This window comes from Parus major, chromosome 11 (genome assembly GCF_001522545.3).
Source record: "Parus major isolate Abel chromosome 11, Parus_major1.1, whole genome shotgun sequence".
NCBI classification, from domain to species: domain Eukaryota; kingdom Metazoa; phylum Chordata; class Aves; order Passeriformes; family Paridae; genus Parus; species Parus major.
The window spans coordinates 9,753,730-9,775,127 of record NC_031780.1 but is presented as its reverse complement, the minus strand read 5'-3'; the positions used below and the strand labels follow the sequence as shown (position 1 = coordinate 9,775,127).

At 38.7% G+C, this 21,398-nt stretch overlaps 1 long non-coding RNA gene across 2 annotated transcripts in view; it reads right to left on the bottom strand.

The window, feature by feature from the left end:
- Nucleotides 1–21,398, bottom strand: part of LOC117244978 — a 136,622-nt gene that overhangs the window by 49,149 nt on the left and 66,075 nt on the right. The window contains exon 5 of one of the 2 annotated variants that reach the window (XR_004499027.1): nt 7,756–9,300. The exons of the other annotated variant lie outside the window; for it this stretch is intronic. This is a non-coding gene — a long non-coding RNA (uncharacterized LOC117244978). Of the gene's footprint in view, nt 1–7,755; nt 9,301–21,398 lie in introns of those variants that run through there. 2 annotated transcript variants of the gene reach the window in all.

Sequence of the window (21,398 nt, the reverse complement as noted above, 5' to 3'; positions counted from 1 at the left end):
AAAGAAAAAGAAAAAGAAAAAGAAAAAGAAAAAGAAAAAGAAAAAGAAAAAGAAAAAGAAAAAGAAAAAGAAAAAGAAAAAGAAAAAGAAAAAAATAAGGCCTGCATAAAATCTGCACTTTGAATGCCAGGAGCTTTTTCTTGTAATTGATTCTTGGACATCACTCCAGCCAAAGCTGTTTGCATGATAAAAAAACAAGACCAGAAAGGTGAGAGGAGGTTACCCATGTGCTACTCAGGATAGCTCCAACTGGAGTGTCTCTGCCTTTGATTCAAGAAGGGGTTTCCTAAGTGTAAGCCTGTAAATAGTCAGCACTGCCCTTCTTTTGAGAACAAGGATTGTTGAATGTTTGAATGAATTCAATGCAGGTATGATTAAGTTGTATTTACTCATATAACTGGATACCAAATTAGTCTTCATGAACTCAAGATGTCTGGATGAGATTAGAATTGCAGATACTTTCAAAGATGGCAACCAGTGCCATTTTTTACATATCATTTTTTCAGGTGTAGTTTCCATAATGTGACTTGTAATTGCATGGAACTTCATGTTTTTCATAAAGATGCATGCAAATGGAGCTCAAGACCTATTTAGAAGACTTAAAAGATTCATTGCTCTTGTGATAGCTTCACATTTGAATGAATTTCATTCAAGTATCAGTGACCTTATTAATAGACCCAAACACTTCTGCTTTCCCATTTTTATTAAGCATCTTGTTAACAGATAGGCTTTAAAAGTAAATCTTCAGAGAGAGTTCATCCTTTGAACTATCACCATGAGGCAATTCCCACAAGAAGGAATGGCACTTGCAAAAGCATTTGCAAGAGCACATCCATCCCCCAGCAGAGCTGTGTGCAGAGGGATGTCCTGCCACCCAGACAGGTAAGACAAGGAGTGGATAAAGACCAGGAGATCTTTAAACATTGGTTTAGTCACAGTCTTCAAAAGCTTCAGACATCTTCCAATACCTGAGTGCCCAGAGACCTGCACACAGGCAGGCACTCATCACACTTGGAGCCTTCCCTCAGGACTGATAGAATTTCTCTTGCCATGATGCCCATTTGTTCCTCTTTTTTCTGCTTTCAGAGGGTAAATCTGAATAATGGCTGCTGAAAACTAGTTTCCAGGTTTTTTTCCTGATTTACATGATGCAGGTCTTTTGAGTATGAGAGCTGAACAGGTTAGTGAGGGTGCAGAGGGATGGAAACTGCGGCTGGCTCTTGCTGTGGGAACCTGCACAGCACAGGTCTGCAGCAGGAAGAGTAAAAAGGGACTCGTGTGACTTTGACAATAAGATTCATTACAGATTTCACAGACAACAGCAGTGATCACATTTTATAATTTTTAGGCCCAATCCTGTGCCCACTATAATTACAAATACAAAATTAATTATAATTGCACAACAAACTTCAACTGATTTTAGAGAAAGCAAGAACACCTCTCTTCCATTCCCCAACTGAGGTTACTCTGTGTATTTACTTTTGACAGCTATTTTGTAGATTGGCTATGAAGTGCTAGATAACAAGGATTTTGCCACAGATACCAATAGAAGTAGTGACTATCTGTACATGATTTCAGTAAATACAAAGTTAGGGGCTTTTTAATTAAAGACCTTAGATAACTTTCATAATATCTTTCAGAGAAGAGCATTAAACTGTCTTTGTCTCAAACCCACAAATTTTACTCTTTTTTCCCCCCTCTGTTGACTCCAACTTGCAAGCAAGAAACTAATAGATCAGACTGTACAACTGGAGTCAAAGTTTAGGTGGCATAAACACAAAATCACCCTGTTTCTCCCAATCTCTTAAGAAAATGAATCTAACCAGGTCCTGAGCAGCAGAGCAGACCAGGCAGGTTTGCTGCTGAGCAGAGAGGAAGGAGAAATCTAAGACTGCTGCTTTTCCACAGAAATTCAGATTACATTTGGCTCCAGAGCTCCGCACTGAGAAAGCATCCTTAAGATACAGCTGTCAGAACAGCTTCTCACTGAAATACACAGCAAAATACACAGCTCAACCCTTTTGGTTAATCTGCCTCCACGGGCAGTCCTATGGAAGTGACCTCCCTGCGCAGCCTGGCCGTGGGCAAGGGGAGCTGGGCTGCAGGGAGCAATCTACAGGGGTAGGCTGGCAAACAGTTGTAAAAGAGAATTACAGAGATTTTAGAGTAAAAGACTATTAAACTGTATTTCATATGTTTTGGACATTTAGATATGTATTGTAAGAGAATAGCTACTGATAAGAAAGCTTAATTTAGACAGACACACGTGGTGGTTTCACAAGTAGAGCACATGATAAATTCACAGGAACTGAGCCCACTGTTGTGTTCAGTGCAAACATATATGACTTTTTCATTTAAAAATTCTGCAGAGCTGGGGAGAGCCTAATTACAACCAATACAGAATTTAGAAGTGAGAAAAGGATAAGATGTGATAAAAACCATAAAAAGTATAACGTCAGAAAACTTAATGTAAAATTCTTAAAACTTACAAAAAAAGTTCAGGGACAAACCAAATTCTTATGTTGCCGTAAGTCATAGTGATTTGATTAAGGAAGATCCCAAGGAAATGTCAGCAGGACAGCATACAGACAGCAGAACATTCTCTAGTAAGGGTACACGAGAATATTAAACACAATAGTCATTGGCTTATAAAAAACTCAAGACAGACAAGAAATATCAAAAATAGAAGCTGCTGTGGCAAAACTAACCCAGCCACATCATTCTGGAGGTACATGGGGTGTGTCACTAATGAGGAACAAGCCACTATTGCTTACACACAACAAAAGAAGAGCTAGTCATACCAGAGATGAGAAACAAAGCAAGGATAAGTTAGGTAGAAACTTCTAAATGTTGCAATTCAGAAGTTTCAAAAAATTAAATCTTGCAAGTTAAATATGGTATGAACATTCACTTCTTTGTTATCTAAAGAAATAAAGCTATGAAAAGAAAGAGTGACAGACATCTATTTTTCTTTTCAGTGTTATCAAAAGAGAGAAATCTAACCACAGGAATAAAAAAGGGCTACGATAAATTATACTTCCCTGAAATAGAGAGGGGGAAAAAACACCGCAGTTCTGATGGAGCAAAGGAAGAATAGCTTGTCCACCAACATGTTTCTAGTGATACTGGAGAGAGAATGATCTTGGACTATCTGTAACACAGACTCTTTTACTTCTTTGGTTATGATTAGTGCCAAAAAACTACTAAAGAACTTGAAAAAGCACTCTGTGAAGATTAGACTTCTGGAAACAGATTATATAGTCTGAATGGGCAAAATAACTCCCCAAAATTATGGACTATATTTGAAAAGAGAGTGAAGAATCAGCCTTAGCACACAGACAGACGGGTTCTGGAAGATTTCTTTTGTCTGATAAAGCAGCAAACCCCAGTGCAAACCAAAAGGCAGAGAGGTTGTGAAAAATGAGAGGCTTGTGGAAAGTACCTCCTGTATGGCAGCTGGTCCTTGTCCCATAGCAATTGTCAAGGAGGAGGACTAGGTTTTCAAAGCAGAATTAAAGTGGGAAAAGACAGCAAAAATTTAAAGCCCTTAATAGTGATGAGAACAGTCATGTGAAGTGCCTGTTGTTTGGGTCAGAATTGAACTGACAGACACTCATGAGCAGAGGTTTAGCAGAGGTTAGGGAACTAGGGGCCTGTGTGGGCAGCCCACTCTGTAAAGACAGAAGATAAACAGCATCTGATTCCATACAAGGCAAGCTGCACTAAGCCCACTAGGACTTCTATCCAAACTCCAAAGGCTGGTAACACAGTGGCATCTCTAGAACAGGAGCTTCACTAATCAACCCTAAAATAAATGTGGTTTTGAATACGATTAATGCTTGAGATTCCTTGCTAAGCAGTACTTCAGCAAACTATTAGAAGAGTTTTGGATGAGAACAGATACTATGATGGATTTTTCCCATGCTGAGTACCTATTGCTGCATAGTCCATTTGACAAGTACTATCAATGCCACTGTTTTCTAATCCAGTCTTTATTTATGCTGTTTTTCTATCTAGCAGACAATCTAGTACTACCATGTTGATGTGAGGCTTTTCAATGTCTTCTAGTTAGTTTGTTTAATTTTATATATAGTTTTATCTCACATAGTTTTTTGGGTTTTTTTCCACCTGGTAAGCTGTCCGCAATAAGATAGTTTAGAAAAAGGAAAGGTCAACAGTCATTTCCTAACTAAGCTTTCCCTAGGTATCTTTTTATTCCAAGGACAGGGAAAAGTATGCTAAATTCAGATGTCACCATGTGGTCAGGGCTGACAAATGTTGACTACTTCTTAGAATAATACTCATGTTGTAGCTGTCCTATGTGGTTCTGTGGGGTTTTGTTTGCTGGTATGTTAGGAAAACAGAGATCCAAACATGAAACCTTTCTTTCCTCAATGTGGGTGTTCAGGAAGTTACATGACTGTGAAATCCATAGGATATAATTGAAACAGTTTTGCAATCTAATGAGAGAGAACTCAAAATAGGGCCTTTGTGGTATTTGCACATTGAAAACAATTGGGAGTTTTCCCTGAAAAATAGCCAAGGACTGAGTCCCCAGAGCAATATTTTCCACTGTACCAAGTCTACACTAGTGCACCATCAGTCTTGCTTAGGCCTTTAAAATAAAGCTTAAAAGGACATAAATGATATATATGCCTTGGGCTGAGCTTCAACCCAAGAGTAAATTTCCTCTAAAACCAATGTTATATTGCTTTCATCATCACTGGCAAAGATACTGCTTACAAATACTATAAAGCTTTTTCTTACTCAGAGCCCGATGGCAAGCAGGCCCTTTCCTAAGTTTAACCAAACAAAAGTAACAGTAAAATATGGTTTGTACCCATCTGGGCAATTATCACTAGATGCTGGAGAGTAATAATAGTGTGTCTACATAGTAGATGGTCGCATTTCCAGAATGAAATTAAACTAAGTCCGGAACAGGAACTGGTTCTAACCACACAATAAAATTTAGCTGGAAGTTGAAAAATGCAGTTCAGGCATGGAACAGTCTCCTTGTCTTAACTCTTGCTGTTTCATCTCTCCTGCCTCTCTGTCTCTGAGCCCTGCAGATCCTTTGGTGCTCTGCAGGGAGTTAAACAGGGGCCTTGCTCAGAGGCTCTGAAAGCTCCTTATCTACAGATCTGAGCACCTTCTTTTGTTACACTGGGCTCTGTTTGTTTCTCTGTTAATCTCAGCAGAGTCTTGTATTCTTTTAGCTTTTTGCCCTTTCACGTGAGGATTAACAGTGTCGCTGGCGGGTTTTGGCTGAGACCTGCCAGCATCTCTGGAAGGGCAGCAGCCCCTTCACTCTGCAGCATCCAGCTACGGCAGAGCCCCCCGGAATGATGAAACACCCCAAGTCCCAGAAATTTGAGCCCGCACTGACATTTCAATGGCAATACTGAGGTGACCGACAGAGACAGACGACAGAGGACAGGCAGGAATGTCTGGATGGTGGGACAGGGGCGAGCTCAGCCGCGTTAGGCGGGTGCGAGGAGCGGCAAAGGAGCGCTGCAGGGGCCAGCGGCAGAGCGGGGCTGGCTCGGGCCCTGCATGACGGGAGGGAGCAGATGGCACTGCCGGTGACGGGGACTCGGTGCGGAGGACAGAGCTGCGGCAGGGTGCAGGGCCACAGCGGGAAGCAGGGATGCTCTGGGGCGGCAGGAGATGAAGGTGGCCGGGTACCAGCTCTGCCAGCACCCCGCAGTCTCGGGCAGTGGTGCGGCACAGCCCGCCGGGCAGCACGGGCTGCCGCACGCAGAGGCAGCGCAGGGCGACACAAGCGCTGGCTTCTGAGAGAAAATAAAAATACTGCGAGAAACTAAAGAGAGGTGAATGGAAAGGAAGGGGGATGAGATTATAAGGCATTTACAAAGCCCTGGACAATTTCTGTTGCTGTGAATACAATCAAAAATCATTGCGGGATCTGGATCCAAACCAGCAGTAATGAGAACGTGTCGCTGTAGTTTTACCATGGTAGCGTATATGACGTAGCTACACTGCAAGGAACAGCACACAAAGAGAAGTGTTTGATGTAGAATTTTTAACTTCTGTTTCACACTTATTTTCTTTTTAAAAGAACAGAAATCTGCTGTCAAACAAGCCTACTCTTTCTCATGGAAGTTTATTTAACCTCCAGCTTTACCACAAGCCCTTCCCCTCCATCTCAAAATAAAGTCTTTCAATAAGGCAAAAATACTAATTTCTATTGCAAGGCATGCAGTTACCTCAAATAAGCGTGTTTAAAAAGCATAGATTATTTGGCAGGGGGCAGGGAGGATTGCCAGCTTTAAAACCTTTACGTTTTCATGTCCTTCCAATTAAGAAATTAGAAACAAAATGATCATTTGAAATTTAAACCTAAACGCTTTTGAGGAATTTCCCTTGTCCATTTTTTCTTGACTGCTTTTACAACAGAATCTGAATCTGTTCGTTGTTTCAAGTGTTGGCCTATTTTCAGCAGTGATTATGATGGTACCACAATGTGCAACTTGACATCTCCTCCTCTCCTCTCATTCAAAGTCTCCCAGGGCCCAGCCATTTCACACAGGCTTGCTTTAGGCATTTATTAAATATGCACCTTCCAGTAGGGTTTAAAAACACCAACTAATCTCATCAGAGGCCAGAGACCTCCAGATATGTAAATCTACATCTGTTCCTCTTCAAAGGAAAGATTCTCCTGGATTACTCCAGGAGAAATGCATCCCACCCGGATATAGCCACTGAACCAGAGAAAAAGAACTCCCATGGCAAACGTGCCACCTCAAACTCACCAAGATCCAACGACAATGAAATTACACTTAATGTAATTCACTGTTAGCTTTAAGAAGCAATTAAGTAAAAGGCAGTACAGCACTTGCCGTAGGCTGTTGGTTCCAACAGGGGCCAGTGGAAAGAGGCATATAATGTTAAAATTGGTAATGTTAGTATTAACATAAGGATGAACTGTAGGTGGCTGCTCGACTACAGTGCTGTAAAATAGCAGAGTCCATTAACAAGCAGCAATCACCCTTCCTTTTTTCTTTTTTAAAGTGTGCTGTAGATGTTTGCCAGTGAAAGCATGCAGCAATAATTAACTGTCTATTAGCTTGTTTTATAAAAAAACCCCAGAATTCTCTCCCTTCCTCCCAAATGCCCCACCAGTATCCTCACCTTCCCATACTCAAACAATCAACGATCAAAAAATTTTATGAAAAATATTTCAGAGCTATTAGAGATTACACATTTCACTTCAGCAGAGCAGTCTTGCACCCAGCACATTCACTTCTCAAGTAAAAGTGAGCCCTTTGATTTTTACATCCTCTTTTGTATAATACAATTTTAAAGGTGAGGACAAAGGATTTTTCTCAGCACCAAGTCATGCTCAGTACACGTATGCTGAGTTTCACATTACAATTAGAGATGCCTACATATATCTATAGTATAGCCTTAAAAGAAACAAATTTGTAAGCCAGAAATTAATGTGATATCTATGTATTTTTCATTCACTCATATCCCCATGGCTTCATTGACTACAATTCAGATTCAGGATCTGAATATCACAAAAAATAATCTGAGTGTTCTATTGTCTCCTGTTTCTACATTTTTGTTTGATGGATTTTTGGTAAGCTGCAGAATTTTTGGCTGAACCAGAAAAATAAATACAGTCTATCTCATTTGGGAAGAAGGTGTGGGATTGTACATGCAATTAAAAAAAAAAGTCCTGAAATACAGCAGATAATTTTGTAATTGAATAATTTACTCAAGTTTCAGATATTCAAAATACATTTAATTATCTTTCTGAGATTCTGAGAAACTTCATGGCTGAACAAAGTCTGTACACTCTGGATTCCATATAACTAGAAGAGGCTGATGCAGTGATTTTACTATGCTTAAGGTTTATAAAAGCACAGCTTTATGATTAAAGAGTTTGAAGATTTAAATTTTATTTTTTTACTAAACAGGCAAAATGTAGCAACTACAAAGATGTGGGGGACATATCCTTTAAGAAAGAAAAGTAGTGAAAATTGTTTTGAAAAGACTGAAAGACATTTTAAGTTACTTAAAATAAAAGTTCATGTCTAATAAAGCCATCACATAAAAAGTGAAACTCATATGCTCAATTACAGCTTATATTTTTCTCACAGATAAGATCTGAGCAAACTCTTTAAAAGTCAACATTTTCTGTCATAACAGCAGTTCTACCTCTCACATGGCAAACAAACTACACAAAAAGGAGGGAAAGATGAAACAAGGGATATGGGCAGTGTGAATGGACCTAAATCTTTTAATTAACACCCTCTGAAAAGCACACTCTTTTTCCACCAAACTAATAAAAAGTGTGAGTGTGGGGTCTTTGTTGTTGCTCAAGCCTTGCCTGCACTCTAAGGAACTGAGGAAAGGCTAATCAGGGTTATTTAAAGCCACTTTCTACTTGCCAGGCTCCAATATCTCATTAATTCACTCTTAGTTGGCATCATTGTCTGATAGTGTTTGAAAATCACCAAAGAAACAAGGATTTCCCCTAATCCTGTCCATCAGAGGTAACTCTCTGGAAGAGGATACCACACCACAGTATGTAGGACATGGAATACAAGTGTGCACACAGGGAAATACACTGTTTTCATGCAAACTGCCACTCTCTGTAGCTCAACACATACCTGAAAAATCTAATGAGAGATGCCTGTTTAGGCCTGACCTTTATAATAAAAAGAATAGATGTTATGACTATAGTTTAAAGAAATCATCCCAAGTAACTAATCTTTGCTTGAAACTATTGTCTGGTTTCTTTAATCATATTTGCATGAGCTTGACACAAGACAAATTAATAGTTGGTCATGTGCATATTTTACTTGAGAAAAGAAAGATTGTGATCATGGACAGGGCAGAAAAGCAATTGTTTCAATGACTTTGTTGTCATAAAGAACAGCATTCAGTTAAAGATGAGGACTGCTGTTCTGGGATATTTGTCATGGAACAACTCTAACCCAGAGGGACTGGAGGAAAACCTCAATAATACCATCATGCATATCTACTACTGAGCATCATCCCTGTCATGTCCAGAGACAGCTGAACTGAGTGTTAGCTACCTTTCCAAGAAGTTTCTCCTCTGCACAAACCAGCCTTTATTGCCCACCCATACTAAAACCAACATTTATAAACACAACCAAATGACATTTTAAAGCAACAGCATGTCACGGAGTACTCCCTCCCCAGTGGTTGCTATAATTCACCTTTCTATGACCAGGTCAGGCTGCTGTTGGGAACCAGCTGGCTTTCAGACCTAACTCTCTTCACAGAGCCCCAGTTTCTCTTTAATTCCTGAAAAGGGAACAAAATAAGATTTTCTTACAGGCTGACTTCAGTGAAACAGCGCAGAAGAACCACAGCTCCCAGTTCAGTATCATAAATACATAAATGTTTTGTCTTCTGATCTTTTACTTATTTTGTAATGCATATCTTAGCCATTTGATTTCTTATTTTTTATTAGGTATAAAGCAAAGTTAAGTTTGAAAGGATGTTGTAAAATTTCCATTATAGACTAGTAACCCAGAATATCCAATTGTCGTGGTCATACTTATCATTTCATGAATATTTACTTTATATGCTAAGCATAAAAGATTCAGATGTTTTACCATATAAAGTACCTTCAAACTCTTCTAAGGAAGTGCATGTCTTCAGTCCACAAATTACCTTAATAGTTTTCCAAAACCAGGATCTCTCTTCACTGTTGCATTTTAGAGTGAGTCAAAAATTCAGGAAAAGCACGTATATGATTTGTACTGTAAACCCAGGTGAACCATGATAGAGGTAATATGAATTACCATAATTCCTAACATCCCAGTTCAGATGCCATCAGTACTGGATTTACTGCTGAGCTCAGAACTCTCAGCACCATTGATGGTTCATATGTTCACAGGTAATGGTTCATGGAAGACACACGTGAAACAGGGGAGTGTGAAATTGTTTCCCACTGACTTTAATTTCTCCTGTTTATAAGTACATTTTATCCTGCATCGCTACAATAAAAGTCTCTAGAGTTAACAGTAGACAAAATAAATAATTACTTCATCAGCAATCGATTGCAGACCAGCAGGGCAGTGGCACTGGTTAGTACTGCTATCACCATGTTCTGATACTTTCTGACAGTCTTCAATATTTCCTCTGTATCACAGACAACTGTCCCAGACTCAGAACTCCTCATTCAGTTTTTCACATTTCTAAGTGCAGTTTCAGTTTTAATCTATATCTTTAGAAAGAGCTTACTTTGTCTCATGCATTTTATATGTCCTTTACTATTATGGGGAATGAAAATGTAAGTATTGATTCTGGACTAGGTAGGTTTACTGAATCACAAAGATATATGCTGAAACTGCAGCATAAAATGTATTCTATAAAACAAAGTGAAGTAAGTGGAAAATGATTGCAGCACAAATTGTTTATGAATCCCTATAGAACACAGTGTTGTATAAACCAAAAGAGAGAGAAGTCCTTATATCAAGCACTATGCAAACCTAAATAATACAATTTTTCCTGCACTTGATAAAATCAACATGCAAATAGGAAGAGTATGTTACAAAATTTTTAATTAATAGCAACTCATGCATACCACAGTGTATGGGCCTGAAAATTTTGCCAAAAAATGGTAGTGTCTTTAAATAGTGGGAACAATTCTTTGAATCTTCTTAAGGTACATGGTTTCATTAAAAGATCAGTTAGTATTTACATCAAATCCAAGGAATGCAGACTACAGAAAAAAAGATTTCACACTTAGTTTGAAATCTGTGTCATTTCAAATCTCCAAGTTAGCTAATGGTGAAGGTATATCAGAAACTAAAAATATTAACTTTTTGTGTATTTGGGCCATAATAAATATGGATACAACAATACCTCATATAAAATGAGAATCCAGTCAGTAGACTAATGTAGATAAATGCGGGCTTTCTATTCTGCTGGACACCTCACCTTATTTTCTATTACAATGCTATTTATTGCCACTGCTGTGGTTGTGAAGTGTCACCAATTCTCTGGCTAATTAAAAGATGGGCAGCAGATTGCCATTAATGAGATTTGGCTTCCACAAAATAAGGCTCTCTTGGTGTGTGGCTGCGTAAGTCAGCTAAGAGAATCAGACCTCCCCTTAGATGAAGGGAATCTGTACAGATCACATCGAAGTAAATCTAAAAGTAATCCGCTCTATAAAGGAATGAGCTTTTTGCAATTGTATTTTTGAGTGTATGCAGGGGTCCCCCTTAGGGTTTTGCAGCCACAAAGATATCACACTCACTTGAGCTGGGATCTTGGAAGAAATACACAGCCAACAGAAAACAAAGATTTAGCTTTCAGGTCTTCTGTATATGTATATGACCACATGAAAAAGCCCAAATCTAACTAAAGCTATTCTCCTCCATGCTTCAGTGGAGACAGAGGAGGAAAAAAAGAGATACTAACATAAAAAAATTACACTAAAGAACTTCTCTTAAGACTTTTATCCCCAGTAAGACCTTTATTCTTCTGACCTTTTTCAAAACCAAGAAAGATCAAGAGGCAAAAGAGCTTGATCTCTTGTGTGGTAATGACCCTATTTTAGCAAGTTACTAGCCCATTAAATATATATATATAAACAGTATTTATCTCTTTTAACAACTCTTACCTAGAACGACAAAAATGTAGGTTCAAACCAAAGTCTGATGACTTCAGCAAAACTTCTCCTAGCCCACTGCAGCTTGAAAAAGGCAATGTAGCATCTTCTTCTGGAAACTCACTACTGGTGAAGGCTTCTGGAGAGGAAGCCCCAAGACTCTGCACCCAAAGAGCAGCCAGGAAGATACAATCCACTGGTGCCCCTTCTGCATGCCAGGACAGGAGTTTCACACTGGGGATTCCTCTGGCTGTTACCCAAATCCTGCATTCACAGAGGATTCTACCCAAGAAAGGGCACCAGGATGTATTTCATAAGATGTGAAGATTTCATGCCAAAGCTGGAAAAACTCCAGTGGAAATTGCACGGGGCTATCTAATGTTCTAATTATCTAATTATCTAACGTATCTAGTGCTAGAGGCCACAAACCTATATGTCACACTTGAACTTATAAAGGTGGTATTAAACTCTAGAAGAGATTTTTCTAGTCAAGTTACTCCTGGAATTAATTCTGTCCAAGATTCTTTAAGTTATTTTACATTCTCAACATTTTAAATAACTCTCAACAAGGTAAACACATGCATAGGATGCCAACCCACATGCATCAGAACCTAGGCCAGCAACTGGCTCCATGGGATGAGAAGAATTTTGTGCATCATCTTGTTACTCCATTTTCCATTAGGTGGGATAAACACTTGCTGGATAATCAGAGGGCAGCCACTGTTTGAAACAGAACTGCCAGTGCAGGCCCTTGGGCAGAGCTCAACTAACAATTCTTATTTTCCTAATTTCCTAATCTTCTTTTATATAGAAATAATTCCTTATATATATATGTCATATTTATCTATATATGACATAAAATATGCATATAAAATTCAAACACCAGCCTTAGAACTGATAAATACAGGCTGCCATCCCAAGGCTTCCCCATAGCTTTCCAACCTGCCTTGTGCAGTTGTGTTTGACAACAGTCTGAGCTGCAATTTGAGGGCCTGGAAGTTCAAAGTCATGTCAGAGTTTCAGTCCCCTCTTTCTTTCTCTCTCTCACTTATTTGAATTGTTTCTGCTTTTGGTCTTTTCTTAGGAAGTATGTGTTTTCAGCAGCTAGCTCAGGGGAATGAGTTATGTTCTCTTCCTAAATCTGTAGAGAACTTTGTCTTTCTTTCCTCATACATAAAATAAAATCAGAGTTTAAGTCCCAGGTTTTAGAAACAATGGATCTTTTGAAGTACTTTGATGCACATTGATTCCATATATGCCATATTTTAATGGTTTATAAATAAACAGAAAGCTATAGAAACAAAATACATTGAGAGAAGTATTTTAATTAAAGGCACTTTGGTGTCCACATCCAGGATACTGGGATTCCTAGCAGACTGCTGATTTGATAGATAGCATAGGTCTATGACAGACAGAAGGATCAATAAATACATGCTTTTTTTCCTACCATATAAACCTTTTGTTACCTCTCCCCCAGTAGACTCCGAGAACTTTCCTCCATCAGCTTAGCTGATCTCCAAGTGATACCAACCTAAAAAGTGAAGCTTTTTCTTCACTGTATTATGACGTCCATCATCGGTTAATAGTTGAAATTTTAAAGTGTAAAAGGAAATACTGACCACAAAGGATATGGTTTTAATTTGTAAAACTTTCCAATTAATAGGATAGCTTAATTAAAAAGCCATTTAAAGTCCATAATATAATTTAGTGCTGAAAATCTACAGAAATATAGAAATTCTTTTTTGTAATGTACAAAAGTAACATTACTGTCATTCAACAAAAATCTTAAACAGTCAGTGTTATTCAGAGAATGGTTGCAAAAATTAAAGCCAGGCAAAATAATGACAGTTTTAGAAGTGTTGGGCAGCTCAGCCTTGTTGGAGACACAACAAATATTATTCAAACTAAATTCATGTGTTTGTACCAATCTTTGATATATAAAAAAATTTCCTTTATTTCCCCACAAATGTCTAACCTTTGGCCACTCTTTAGTGGAGCTGCATTTTCTACAGTGTACTCTTGGAGAACAAAGTACAACAGCAACTGGCAAAGTTTTTGAACATACTACTGGAGGGAGGCTCAAGGAGCCAAAATCATTATTTTTGTATGGAGTGTTTCATACCAAACACAAACACTGGGGGGTCTTGACTGAACTCCTTTGCCCTCCTGCCGTTCATGCCTGTGATATTGGGCAATTACACAGCTTTGGCTGAAATAGCATGTTGGATAGGAATTTTCTCACTTATTGGGGGGTTTGGACTGCACTTGTCAACAAAAATGAGACCATATAGCAATCCTAATGAATTTAAGGGGCAAATCATCTTGCTTCTCTCCTAAGATCTAGCCACCTTCTGTTTTCCCTTCTTTAAATAGGATAGACTTTGCTCTATGCAGTTTGAAATTTAAAGGAAACCCATATCCCAAATTAATGTAAAACTACACCACAAATAAGAGTTCTATGGCTGAATAAGTCTGCGGGAGTTGCAATTAATGAGACTTGGCAGTGGCTTTTGCCAGCATGCTTATGCTACTGCTGAAACACACACACACAGAGGCACAACACAGAGCCTTGCACATTGCAACAGAACTATAAAGGACAGGTTCCATTAATCAAACTACTTTTCTTTTACCCAATACTTATTCCAAATACATTTGCATATTAGAAGGATTCCCAATGATGAAAAAGCTTTGTCTAATCTTCTTTAAGACATCTTTTAGGAAAAGTTTGGGGTTAATCCTTTTTTTCTCTTCTGTTTTCACTTTTAGAGAAGAGCTCTTCATGTGAAATTTTGTGATTTCTCAACAGATTTCTGTCTCATTTCTACTCTACATTAAAGTCTCTGTTTTAGTACACACACACACATACCTTTATATGTATCACACAACAGTAATATACACATAGCAATATAACTCTATATACTTATCTCTTTTCTTGCATTCCCATTACTCCTAAAATAAGCAGAGATTTTTACACTATCTTGTTTTTAGCACAGTTTACCTCTTTTAGCTCCCAAAGTAGAAGTCTGATTAAGAACTATTGAAACCCTCACATTTAACAAATGGATGCTACACTTGGTCCCATGGTTTAGTTGACATGATTGTGTTCAGTCAAAGGTTGAACTCAATGATCTTGGAAGTCTTTTTCAACATCAATGAGTCAATGACTCAATTGCTCCACTCCACCTTTTATTAGGACATGCCCAGCAAAAAACTCTGAGCACTCCTCAGGTGGCTTTCTGTTTTAGAGCTAAATCAAGTCCTGCTTTCTCCAGGCCAATTCAATTTCACTCAGCACTGAACCCCAACATTTGCACTGCCTGACTGACCTCAGATATTAACAAAAAGTTCAAGGCCTGTGATAGATCCTCATTTGATGTCATTTACTTGCTAAGTGGAATGGTGAAGGATCTCAAATCGTGTTAGTGAGGAAGGCTTTCATATCTTTCTGTTAAGAAAAGCCACCTGCATCAGAGAGTTTGTGCTCCCCACGAACTGATCTCCAGGCAGGCTGAAGGGCTATTTCCAGGAAGCTGTGGGGAATTACAAATGGTTTGTGGGAGGTTGTTGGCTCCGATTTCCCCTGCTGTTCTGCATGTGCCAGAGGCAGCGAGCTCTCCCCGCTGGGCAGGCAGTCCCTGAGCGGCCTGTGAGTGGGAGCAGTCACCGAGCTCAGGGGGCCGCTGCCACCTTGGCCTCCCGCGGACTCATGAATCGGCAGGCGGCGGTGCCAGGCGCTCCGTGCCAAGCCGCGGGCAGGCAGCGCACTGACAAATGTCCCGGAACCAAACGGGCACTGTTCAAACACACAAATTAAAATGCAGATTAGCTTAGCGTATCAGCAGTGGTATAATTGCTGTTTTAGGAGAAAGGCCAGATAACTGCCCGGTTTTCTCATTGTTCTCTTTTAATAAGAGTCAACTTTGCAATTAAACAACTCCCTAAAAACACATATTGAGACGAATCTCACTTTGCTAATAGGTCTGGGCGCTGGCTTTGTGCCCTGTGGAAGGAAGTTACTAGTCTGCAAGCAAGGTGTTTCAAAGTTCTATCAATTTCAAAGATAAGTTCTATCACTTATAGATACATATTTTAAAGGCAGACATTGCTACAATTTTAAAGTATTGATTCTGGAAAAAATAAAAATATAAATATAAAAATAAAAATAAAAATAAGGCTGTCTATAGCTAAAATATTTACTGATCATTTTTTCTCCAAATGTGAGAAACAATACTTTTATTCTTCATTATGCATTGATAAGGTAAATGAAGAGCCATATCAGATTATATAAGAGCAACATTCCTCTAAGTGTATCATTCTACCCATATAATCACATAAGCCTTCACAAAGTACCTCAGCAGTGAAAAGTTATCAACATCCACAGGCTCTCTTGGTTTAAAACATCATATTAGAAAAGCAAATAATATCTTCCATGACTGTAAACCAGACCAGCATTAATTCTTTACTAATTAGCTTTATGGAGCTAATACAAAGATAAACTGGAGATAAGTGACTTGTTTGTGGCAGGTCTGATTGTTTGAAGAACACTTCTTTTCTTCTTTTGTTGATTAACTGTACAGTAGATGTTCAAAACTATTTTAGACATGGCTCAAAAAAATTTATCCCTTTCCCAGCCCAAATTCCTAAACTATCTGCCATGACATCTTTATGGAGGAGTCATTAATTATAAAACAAACACAAATACCATAGAGCTATTGGAAACTCATTGGATCTCTTGGAAACTCAGCATTGGAATAAGCAGAGGCCAATTCAGTCTATGCACTGTCCACCAGAATCAGTCCTCCCAAATTTGGTGCTGAAATAGTTGTAATGAAAGGACAGCCACTTATTGATTCATTCTTTTTACTATTCAAAATAAAGTTTACATACTTATAAATGCAACAAAATACATCAAACTATTGCATTCTCCCATGTTCTATGTAGCTCCATGTGATTTTCTGCAGTGTTCATTTAGCCAATTTGCAAGCAGAGCAAATATTTGCAGTATTCAAGTCACCATCTGCAAATGGTTTGTAAATATTTTACCTTTTAAAACCTATGGATTTTGTTGATGCTGTTCTATTGCTCTGCCAAATTATTATTATATGTGTTTTTAAATCAATGGGGAAATGCAGAAAAGATCCCCACACAGTTACAAGCTGGTCTGAAAGGCAGTGAAAGGCCTGCAGCTAATGAGTATCAATCCCCCTGCCCCAGCACTACTGCAGCCTGGCATCCCAGACTTCCAGACATAGGACAGACACTTCATGGAGTTTTATTATGTTTAGTTTCTCATCTTTGTTTTTGCATAATATTTTATCTAGAAAATAGGCAAGAAGCCAAACAAAAGCATCCAGATAGGTACATGATGCTCTCCAAACCAAGCACAGGGGAATTTATGGGGTTTTATCTGTTCAACACCACCAGATCACAGACAACAGATGGGAGTGAGAACTGAACATGAAATCATAGATTTATATTGAAATACAAAGGAAATAGGGTAAAAGTAGTGATTGGCCTTTAATATATTTTACTCAGCAACAAATTTTGCTGTGTTAGAGTACTGAAACTGATTCCAAAAATAAGAAAAGAAGAGGTCCTAGTCTGTGAAACCGAGCAGGGACAGCTTGGATATTTTACCTTCAAAGCACTATAATCTGAGCCTTCTAGCCATGACAAATCTGCTCTAATCAATGTCTGATAAGGAAGTGTTAGAATAAATTTTCTTTTGCTGTGCTACTTAAACTTGGGACATTCAGTTAAATTTTCTTAATGTTGCCAGTGGCAGAACCACATTTTGTATATATCATGCTTTCCTGAAGTTTCAGAACACCCTAAGGTGTTCAGAATATCAATAATCTTGCTTTTAGGAACCAAATTAGTTTGTCTTGTGTTGTTCCAGCAACAGTGTCCCCTCTGTTTGCAAAGGTGGAGTGCCTTCCTACTAGCACTCGAGACGAAAGAAAAAGCTTGAGTAGCTCATGCTGGGGGTCTCCCCCTTCCCTGCCCTCACAGAACCCCTGCTCAAACACACACAGCTCCCAGGGGACAAAACACACATGCTAAACACTTTATAAAGCAGTGAGCAATGCAATGGCTTAGCATGGACCCCAAGTAATGCTTTGTGTAACTTCACTGATTTCAGTGGAATTAAACCTAGGTGGCTTTTGACATGACCAGTCCAGCAGCGCAGAGGGGGTTTTTATTCTGAGCTCCTGGTTTTGCTGGCACAACGGGGCAATTCACAGAGCACAAGGAATAGCAGCTGCAGTGAGGGGGGGTTTGTCAGCAAGGACAGGCCCAGGATGAAGGATCAAACAGGAGCTAAAGAATGCCTTGTTTTTACTGGTGCATTAAAAACATAAATAAATCAGGCAGTGTATAGCTTACAACCATGTAGCACTGCTGCCTGCCTTAAAGTCTTAGTGGTGTGCTTTAAGAGTATTCATGTTATCACCTGATCTTTTCTATTTACCATAATAATTAATGTAGGAGCAGTACGCAGAGGGACCAGCTCCAAGGCCACAGAGGAGAAGAAGAAAGAGCACATTTCAAGAGGACTCCTTTTCTCAAATAAATAAAGAGGTACTTGAAAACCATATCAAATATCTAAAGCTGAATTTAATAACCACTTTTTACAGACCTTTTTTTGTTTTCCATTGAATTATGCAATATTATCTGAAAAAGCAGCATCTATAATTATCTGACAACAGGATTTGAATTAAGTACAAGGAAATGGTGATTAAAAGCATGTTCTTTATCCCCCAAATTTAGTGAATTTTTACTTAAATAAAGGCTGTGGGGAGATAGGACAGCAAAATTCCCTATCCAACTTGTAAATGTGTAAAACACTTTTATTTTTTCTTTCCTGTTTGTCTAAAGTACTGTGTACATAGATTTCACTCATATCCCCAAAAGTCAGCTTTCAGGCAGTAGAAATAACAGAAATAAGTTAGTGCAATAGTGCCCTTTTTTTTGTTTGTTTTGTAATGCCTTGTTGCCAGCAGTGGCATTGTCCCCACTGGATTCCAATGGTGTGACTATGGGTAGGCAGCATGGAGCTTTGCAAGAGCCCAGCTCAGCTCAGCTCTGCTTCCTCCTTACAGCAACTTCTCCCAGGTGCAGCCCGACCTTCCTGCCCTGCCTTGGTGGGAGTGGCAGCCCCAGCTCTGCCAGACCCCTGGCACAATGGTGACCTGTCCTCCCATGGACACAGGAACTGCAAAGGGCAGGAACAGGCACGGAACCAATGTCCCAAGCATCACAGCGGAATGCCTTGCTAGAGCATGGCATTGCCAAAAAACACCACAAAGAAGAGCATCTCCTTCATAATGAATAATCTGGCCCTGTTGAGCCCTTTCCTTCCTGAAGTTATGCTTTTATAAGAAAGCATCCCCTTTGAAGTTCAGCGAGTCAGAATAAATGATATTGTTTAAGAGAATCAACGCACACTGAGTCATGCAAAATTCTTTAATGTAGACTGGATTCAAGAGACTGAGGATGAGCATGTATACTTTAATCCAGAGAAAATTGTATGAAGTGGCTGAGACTTTACTAAATATTTCTGTGAAGCTGTAGTGAGGATTTCACTCCTTTTGCTCCTTCAGCTTTGTCAGTCTCTTCTTTCTCACTCCTTACCTCTGCAGAAGGGCCAGCATACAGCTGCCCCTCCAAATTACTTGGTGCAACTCTACGAATGCAAAGACTACAGATCACTTACACAAACTTTTCTAGTGATTAGCAGTACAGGTTGCCATAAAAAGCAGACAGCTTCTGGTACAGTGAGCTAATTATGTGGTTCCTACAAAATAATGGAAACAGAAAGTAATTACGCTGTTGTAGGCATTACTGCTAACATACTACCTCTTATCTTGGTACCATTGCAGATAATTAGCTCATGTCACTACACCGGTATTTTTCTCTGTGCAGTTTTACACCTCAAAAAATTAGAAAAGTTCCATGATTAATAACTACTCCAGAAAGTTTATAAAAGACCCTCAAGAGACAAAGGACCACAGAAGCTTCAACTGGCCAAGAGATCAAGTACCAGCAACAAATGCACTCTGTGATGGAAAACCTGATTAAAATTTCTCAAAGAAATCATTATGGGTGAGAAACTAATTGAAAGACCTCCCTCCTGCCAGAGCTTTGCTAGAAAGAGAAGACTTCAAAGGCATAGAGGGAGAGCTAATGTTTTCACACTTAAAACTGAAAAAAGGCAATCCTCATGTTTGTGTTTGTTCAGTACACACTTCTCAAATGTTGCCCCCTCACGCTCTAAATCTGCTGGGTGGAAGATCTAAACCTTGAATATACAATGCTCTTTAGCTGGGGTGTACGGTGCTATTCTTCCATGCTGTGTGCCTGCCTATTCATGCGCTTTTATTCTTTATTCTTCAGACTGATATATAGTAAACAATATGGTTAGCCACTTAAAATTCTCTGGGTTATTAAAATGTGAGTAGAGCTTTTTTTCCTCTCTCCTGGATTTCATCTGGAACCACTACCTAATTAATATCCAGAACCCAGCAGGAATCTGAATAATAATAAAAAAAAAAAACAACAACTTTTGTTGTTCCTTAAATAAATCTGTGTAATTTAAACCATAATCATGGGGATTTCATCAAAAGTAACTCAGTTCTTCCAAATCCCACACCATCGTTACAAACAACTTTGTAGTGCAATTTCCAAGGCAAGCTATCTCTTCATTTTCATATTTTAAAGGAAAACATTTCTAATGATAGTAAGGATGCATTTTATATGTAAAAAGCTGGGATCTGATGGTTAGAACACAATGTACTTCCCCATATCTTCTACCAATGCATACACCATACTGTAAAGGATCAGTTCATACAAATCCTTCCTTCTCTCAAAGACACATTGTCTTATCAGTCGAGAGCTAAGGTGCAGTTGGAGTATAATGTAAGTCCATTTCTCACAAGCTTAGAGCTTAAGCACTTTGTTATTGGTTATTAGGGCTGGAGTCCTAGAGATAAACCTACAACTACTGTACACCAGTGAAGGGCAAATAAGCAAAATCCCTGACAGAAGTCTGTTGTAAAATGATGAATAAGCCTCCTAAATTGCCATAAGGCGCTAGTCACAATGGAATTGTATTTGTCAGACATGCATTGTAACCCTAAGGTTATCATAGTGGGCCAGCAGATACAGGAGGAGTGCTTAACACTATCACCCCCTAATCATATCTCCTACAGGCTAAAAACTCTGCAGGGAGCATTACCACTTAAAGAGGTGGTAGTGCTTCTATGGACTGAATGCAGACAGCATTTGGTAGAAAGAAAAAACCTATAGAAAAGACTGACAGATATATTCACATGTACACCCTGAATTGAGATATAAAAAAAAAAAATCCTTGCAAATCATATCCCCAAGGCTAGGGTTCTAAATAATAAAGTACTGTAGATTACTACTTTATTAGTTTTTTAAAAGCTTATGAAAAATTATCTTTTGCCTGTGGAAAGACATTTTATCTGAAATTATAGCAACTCCAACAGTTTTAAGATATCAAATTTAGAAACTAAGCAGCTGTAAGAAATAGATGATATACCCCATTCTTGCAAATTAAATTCTCTAGTTCTAGTCCCCCATAAGATATTTAATTGTATTTATCTTAAGCTTGACTAACACTGATGTACATTGGAAACCATGACTAGCTAATATTCTAAATCCTATTTATTACCAGATATGGCCAAAAATATGACAAAATTCTTTTTCCCCACTGAAAAATAATAACTCTTGCAGAAATATTTTCCCTCAAAAC